At 34.9% G+C, this 6,742-nt stretch overlaps 1 long non-coding RNA gene across 1 annotated transcript in view; it reads right to left on the reverse strand.

Annotated features, from left to right (window-relative positions):
- Window positions 1–2,445, reverse strand: part of LOC148943149 (uncharacterized) — a 389,369-nt gene extending 386,924 nt beyond the window's left edge. The window contains exon 1 of the long non-coding RNA XR_016143115.1: window positions 2,312–2,445. This is a non-coding gene — a long non-coding RNA (uncharacterized LOC148943149). The remainder of the gene's footprint in view (window positions 1–2,311) is intronic.
- Between the last annotated feature and the right edge of the window lie 4,297 nt (window positions 2,446–6,742).

Raw genomic sequence — 6,742 nt, forward strand, 5'->3', positions numbered from 1 at the left:
TGCCATATAAAATGATTTATACAACTACTTTCTATGTAAACCTTATATCCCCCAGGGCATAACTTACAACCCTTGCAGCGAGGGCTCTGAGGGGGTTATCATCCTAGAAGACCTAATTTCCAGAACGTTCAACAACGTTAAACAAAATGGATATCTCAAAATTTTGATTGGATGTGTTTTTGAAAAGTGGTGGGCGTGAGAGGGGCGTTAGTCGCTATCTAATCAATTTCAACTATTAAAAAAGGCACTAGCCCTTTTAATTTCCAATTGAATGAATCATATTGAAGTTTCTACGACAATGCTTTCAATAAAAACCTTATAGGCCCAGGGCGTAACTTACAACTCGTGCCCTGAGGGCTCTGGGGGAGGGATTGTCATCCTGAAAGACCTAATTTCCAGAACTTTCAACAAAATAGAAAAAATGGCTATCTAAAAATTTAGATTGGATGTGTTTGGGGAAAAGGTGGGTGTGAGAGGGGGGTTAGTTGCCTTCAAATCACTTTCGACTGCTAAAAAGGGTACTATCCCTTTTAATTTCAAATCGAATTAGCCGTTTTAAAAGTTTCTACGACAAAGATTTCGATAAAAACCTTACATGCCCAAAGAACATAACTTATAATCCTTGCCCTGGGGGTATTCCTTGCCCCGAGGGTTGTGAGGGAGTTTCCTCCTCTAAAATATTTTTTCGATCTGGAAATCAACTCTGCTGAACAAAATGGCTCTCTAAAAATTTTTATGGGATGTGTATGGGGGAATGATGGGCGTGGGGGGTCTAGTTGCCCTCCAATCACTTTCGACTATTAAAAAGGGCACTAGCTCTTTGAATTTCCAATCAAAATAGCTTTTTTTGAAATTTCTATGAAAACGCCCACCAATCACCTTCGAGTATTAAAAAGGATACTAGCCCTTTGAATTTCCAATCGAATGAGCTTTTTTTTAAGTTTCTACGACAACGCAATCTATAAAAACCTTATATGGTCCCAGGCTATAGCTTAGAACCCTTGCACTGAGGGTTTGGGTGAGTGTCCTCCTCAAAAACATAAAATTTCTATCAAAAAAATCAACTACGCTGAACAAAATGGTTATCTCAAAATTTCGATTGGATGTGTTTGGGGGAATTATGGGCGGGGTTGGGGGTTTGACTATTGAAAAGGGTACTAGCCCTTCGAATTTCCAATAAAATGAGCCTGTTGTGAAGTTTCTACGACAACACCTTCTATAAAATACAGTTTTTACCTTTGTGTATATCTCCTATTTACTACATTAAATCTTTTCTGATTATCATGTGTGGATGTATTTGCATAATTTTTTTGCCTCAAATCCATATTAGTGGTCCACCTAATAAAAGATGATACATTTAGTGGTTCATCAACTTCTAAAGGTTGATGACCACCAGTTTAAATTAAACCAGGTTTAAACACACTGGACTGGTAGCCTAGCAGCTTGCCTTAAAAAACTGTTTAAAGTCGGATCTAGTTTATTTCTGTCGGATCTTTCAATAGTTTGGGAAAAATTTGATTGGAGCCTGATTAGATAGTATTAATAAACCCAAACTAGCATTACCTGTACGAAGTGTAGGTCGAACTTTGATTACTAGTGGAAAAGAAGGCAGGAAATTTTCCAACATATTAGAGAAGTATTCAGAATTTAAACGAAAGGAGGATCACGAGACAATTTCAAAATTAATGCATCCAGGAAATTGAAATAACTCGATTACAAAACAAGATTGAAACGGATACAACACTTGAGAAGGACACGCAAGATTTGGGTATGCACTCAGACTTTGTTCCCCAGAACCGGAGTGTTTTTCAAGAGTTTGGATAGCTTTTTCAGTCAGGAGATAAGTTTTTGTCTAGGACGAAAGTAATGAGTAATGTAGAAACTTCTAACAAACAGAAATTAGATAAAAAATTATTCTAAATATGTGCCTCTGGCTCTTTGTAGTAATTTTTATGTCAGGCCATCAATCAACAGAAATGATGATAAGTAGTCAAATATTGGGCAAGACAACTTTGATCAAAGAACACACAAGGTATTTTTACATTTGTTGCTAACCTTATATCAGTAGTTGCTGGTTCCAATGCCAGTGTTAAAAATGTCCAAGTAAAATCTATGTTGAATTCTAGAGATATTTTGGTAGAAACAGAATCTACATCTTCTCCTGTGTTTGAGCTATGTAATGAGGTAATTGCACTTAAAAACTTCTTAACATTTCAAATGTTAGTTGAGTTGTTGTCGAAAGCTACAGTGACTATTTTGAAAATATAATTCACAAGGCTCTAGGAATAAAGAAGTTAAAACGAAAGGTTACCTTATTTCATGTAGTCCTAATCAACCAAAACTGAGTTTAGTCCCACTTGAAACGTAAATTTCAACAACAAATAGGGCATGTTTTCATCTGAGATGGCACGAGGATTACCAGTTCTCGGAATACAATATCAAGAATTATTCTTCTCCCTTCATGTGTTTCCTTTTCTCCAGTGGATCAAGAAAAGACCTGATCAAAACAAGTTTGGATGGAAAACGCTCATCGTCAATGGCACAAAATGAAGAACCAATTAAAGGCAAAGAAAGGAAAACTGGTAAGCAATTTCTCTTTCTAGTCACCTAAAGCAACTTTGTCTGATTTTTGTCTCTTCATCAATAATAGCGGTCATGTGGATTTTCCACTTGATGAAATGACCCACACTAAGGTTTCGAAGCAAAAAACAATGAAGAGACAAACGGAGAGATTGTGAAAATTTTTGGACGTTGCAAGGACCCTAGCAAGACAAGGCATTACCTTTAAGAGAACTGAAGAAACAAATGGCAACTTGGTTCAAATTCTTCAACTTCTAACGAGATATGTTACTGCTCTTGATACCCAAAATAGACCATACCAATTTACCTATATATGTTCATTTTCACAGAACGAGTTCATTTATATGTTTTCACCCAAAGTCAGGGAAAAGATTCTCACCAAAGTCTTGGATTTAAAATTGAATCCTTTGATTTTGGATGCAACACACGATGCTTCCCATTCTGGCAGGCTTACGGTTATAATCCGTACGATCAGACTGAAAGGGACACCTAGAGAGAGACTATTAGATGTTAGCAAGGCTAATGACGAAACCAGGCAGGGTATGAAAGAAAGTATAATAGGGAAAACGCCAAGGAAAGAAATTCTTCTGCATAGACTAGCCTTTCACGCTACTCTATCCTTTAACGAGCAAAAATCTGGTAATTGCAAAAACATTTGCATATATTTTAACAAGGGATTACAACAATTCAAAAACCAAAAATAGAAAACCAAAAGTTTGAAGCTTAGTAGACAATCGGTGTTATAAATCAGACATGCTTCAATAATCAAATATCTTTGAAAAGACTTCAGTATGAAAAGACATATCAGTATGAAAAACTTACCAATAGGCAGGCTAAAAAAATAGTTAAACTAAAAAAAATTAAATTTTCTAATAATTCGTTGGAAGAAAAAGAACTTTTTCCGCTGCCTGAACAATTAACCAATCTACATCCTGGACCATCATGTAAAAGTAGGCCTATAAGGGCAGTTAAAGAAATTGGTATTGGAAATTTGTCTTAGGCAATGAAAATTAAAAATGAATAAGAAAGAAAAATTTGTTTATAAGATACGCGACAGAGAGAATCAAAACGTGTCAAAATTAAAAATGATAGCAATGAGAATTAAAATGATGATTTTTCGGAGTCACCCGAACTATAAAGTGGGATAAAACCAAGCGCACAGATCGAAATAAATAAATTATCAACCGTTGAAAATAAAAAACCTGGACTATCAAATGAGACTAGACCCTAATAAAGAAAATTTAATAGTGCTATATTTGACAATTCGTTGGATGAAAAAGAATTTTTTTGTCCCACAACTTGGACAATTAACAAATCTACAACCTGGATCACCATTTATTACTAGAAAAAAAAGGCAGCTAAAGCAATGGGCATTGGCAAATTGTCTAAATTATTGAAAAAATCCAAAAAAACAAGAAATGAAACTGGGGCTAAAAGATTAATGACAGCGGATTAAAAACAGCGGACAAAAATTTAAAATGATATTTATGACAAAAGGGTTTGAGATATTGACATGGATAAGGTCATCAATATTTACTATACCTTTGTTAAAAAAATTAAGTTTCGGCATTATAAATTTCATAATGAAAAAAGAAAAGCCCTGGTAAAAGTCAAAGTTCAACATTTTATAAAAGGTCCAAGCTATATGATAGTTATAGATAACGATATTAGAGCTTATAAAGACAAAAGCCAAGAACCTGATGCTGTTTCATTCTGTGTAAAAAAAACAAAAACAACACAGCTTCGGCGTCAAGTTTTTCAGAATAACAAAAGACAAGCCAATGCCAAAGTTAAAGGCCGAATAACCAAAAATGTAATTTTACAAAGGCGCTAAGTCTAATTTAAGGTCATTTAAAACCTTTAAGGGATTTATCGATGATAATGAAGAACATATAAATAAGATTTAAAAAATACTGAAAGTGAGAATCGTAACAGCTAAAGAAAAAAACATGAAAAAAATTACAACGACAATCACACTGAATGGTAGGAAAATTTTGAATTGTGATATGTTGCTGGAAACTGGAAAAGACCTGTTTGTTGTCTATAATGCCTTAAGTTTCGATTTCAAGATTTGTCTCAAAACTTCATTTCGATAGAAATAATGACTAAGTGGCATTCTTCCGCTGTAATCCCTAATATAGCCCTAAAATTTATTCATTATATCAATAAAAATCTTATTACCAGAAATAATGCCTAAGTGATATTCCTGCACTGTAGCTCCTAAGACCTTTCCAGAATATCTGTAAGAATCTATCCAGAATATCCATATCCACACCTATCCAGAATATTCATAAGATTCTCATTGGTAGAAATGATGTCCAAGTGGCAATCCTCACTGTAATCCCTTAGATAACTCTAAAATTCATCCATAATATCAGTAAAAAACTTATTAGCATAAATCTTGTCAAAGGGATAGTCCTGCACTGTTGTCCCTAAAACCTATCCAGAATATCCGTAAAAATCTCACTGATAGAAATGATGTCCAATTGACATTCTTGTACTGTGATCCCAATAATAACCCTAAATTTCATCCATACTAACTATAAAAATCTCAGTGATGGAAATAATGTGTAATTGACATTTTTATGCTTGATCCTTTCTTTGCCTATATAAAGTTTCATAAGAAACTTTATAAGAAAACGATGAACTTAATACCCAAGAACTTAACATTAAAGTTCTTAACTTAAAGAACTTATTACCTAAATCAATTCTTGAGATACACTATTTTGACAATGTGCATTCACATATCGTCTTTTGATTTAGTTCAAATTTCCCCTTAATACTGTAATTGGAGTACTGTGAAAGTAGCAGTCGTGGTAGCTGTAGAAGTATTGGTAACATGAAAATATTACCTTTTTGATCATCTTTCTTATTATTTCCTTAATTTTCCAAATTAATTCACTCAGGTCATTCCTGTATTTCACCCTTTTGACAATCTGTATACACATAACGTGTTTTGATTTAGTTCAACACTCCCCTCAATATTTTCTAAAAGTTTCACCTGAATACCCTTCATCTTCTTTGAAAGTAAAGTTCAAACATACATACCTTTCTCAAATTAAATACACTGGGTGCATAGAATGAATGAATTATCTAACTTACAGCCCTTGTCCTGTGGACTGTGGGGAGGTTGACATCCCCAAAAACATAATTACTGGACACTTTCAACAAGGCTGAACAAAATAGCTCTCTCAAAATTTTTATCAGATGTGTTTGGGAATGATAGGCTTGGGGGGATGGGTATGATTGCCCTCTATTAAATTTTGACTCTTGAAAAGGACACTAAAGCCTCCAACCTCTAATCAAGTGAGCTACATCTGATCCAAAGTTTATGTGACTACCCGTTCCATATAAACTCTATATGGCCCAGGCATACCTTACAGCCAAGGTCAATGAGCTCTGAAGGATTATGTCCACCCTAAAGACATTGTTATAGGCTTTTTAGACTATTGGTTACAAAATAATCTCATAGTTTCAATTGAATGCGTTTTGGGAAAAGATGATGTCAGGGAGGGGGGATATTTACTTGCAACTATGTTATCTGTTATCCATTATGTTAGCCCTATTTGGAAGTGTTTCCGGAAAATACGACTTGGGTGATGGGGAGAGGGGAGGGTGCCCCCAATCTCTTTCACTCGAACATTGGATTTCCACCATTCTAGGAGACATTTTGCTCTTACAAAGAGGCGAAGGAATTCAACACCCAATTCTCCCTGGATGTGTAGAGGTATGACAAATGCTAGACATATGAAGGCATCTCAGTTCAAGGTTGCTTGTAAAATTAAGACACAAGACAATCTTTTGAAGTATAAACAATATAGAATTTGCAGGCTTTTTCAGTACGTGAAGCCAAAAATATGTATTTTTGCGTAACACAGTGGGTGTCTGTGGTTTGGTGGTTGGTGTCTTTGGTTCAGCGGGTGACGGAGTGTGGTTAGATGAGTAGGTATTTGTGGATAGTTTTGGGTAGGATTGGGATGATTGATTCGGGATGTTGGGCTGACAAGGTTTTTTTCGGCAAGCTTAAGTTAGGATAGGATAGGCTAAGTTGTTAGGTTAGGCTATGCTAAAATAGATAAGTTATCTTTAAAAACGTCAAAAGAATTTTTTTTTTCGTTAGAGGTCATTGTAATCATTAAATGCTAGTTATAGAAGTTACATT

The sequence above is a fragment of the Artemia sp. Qi Xiang Cuo genome, chromosome 16 (assembly GCF_049724085.1).
Source record: "Artemia sp. Qi Xiang Cuo chromosome 16, ASM4972408v1, whole genome shotgun sequence".
In the NCBI taxonomy this organism is placed as follows: domain Eukaryota; kingdom Metazoa; phylum Arthropoda; class Branchiopoda; order Anostraca; family Artemiidae; genus Artemia; species Artemia sp. Qi Xiang Cuo.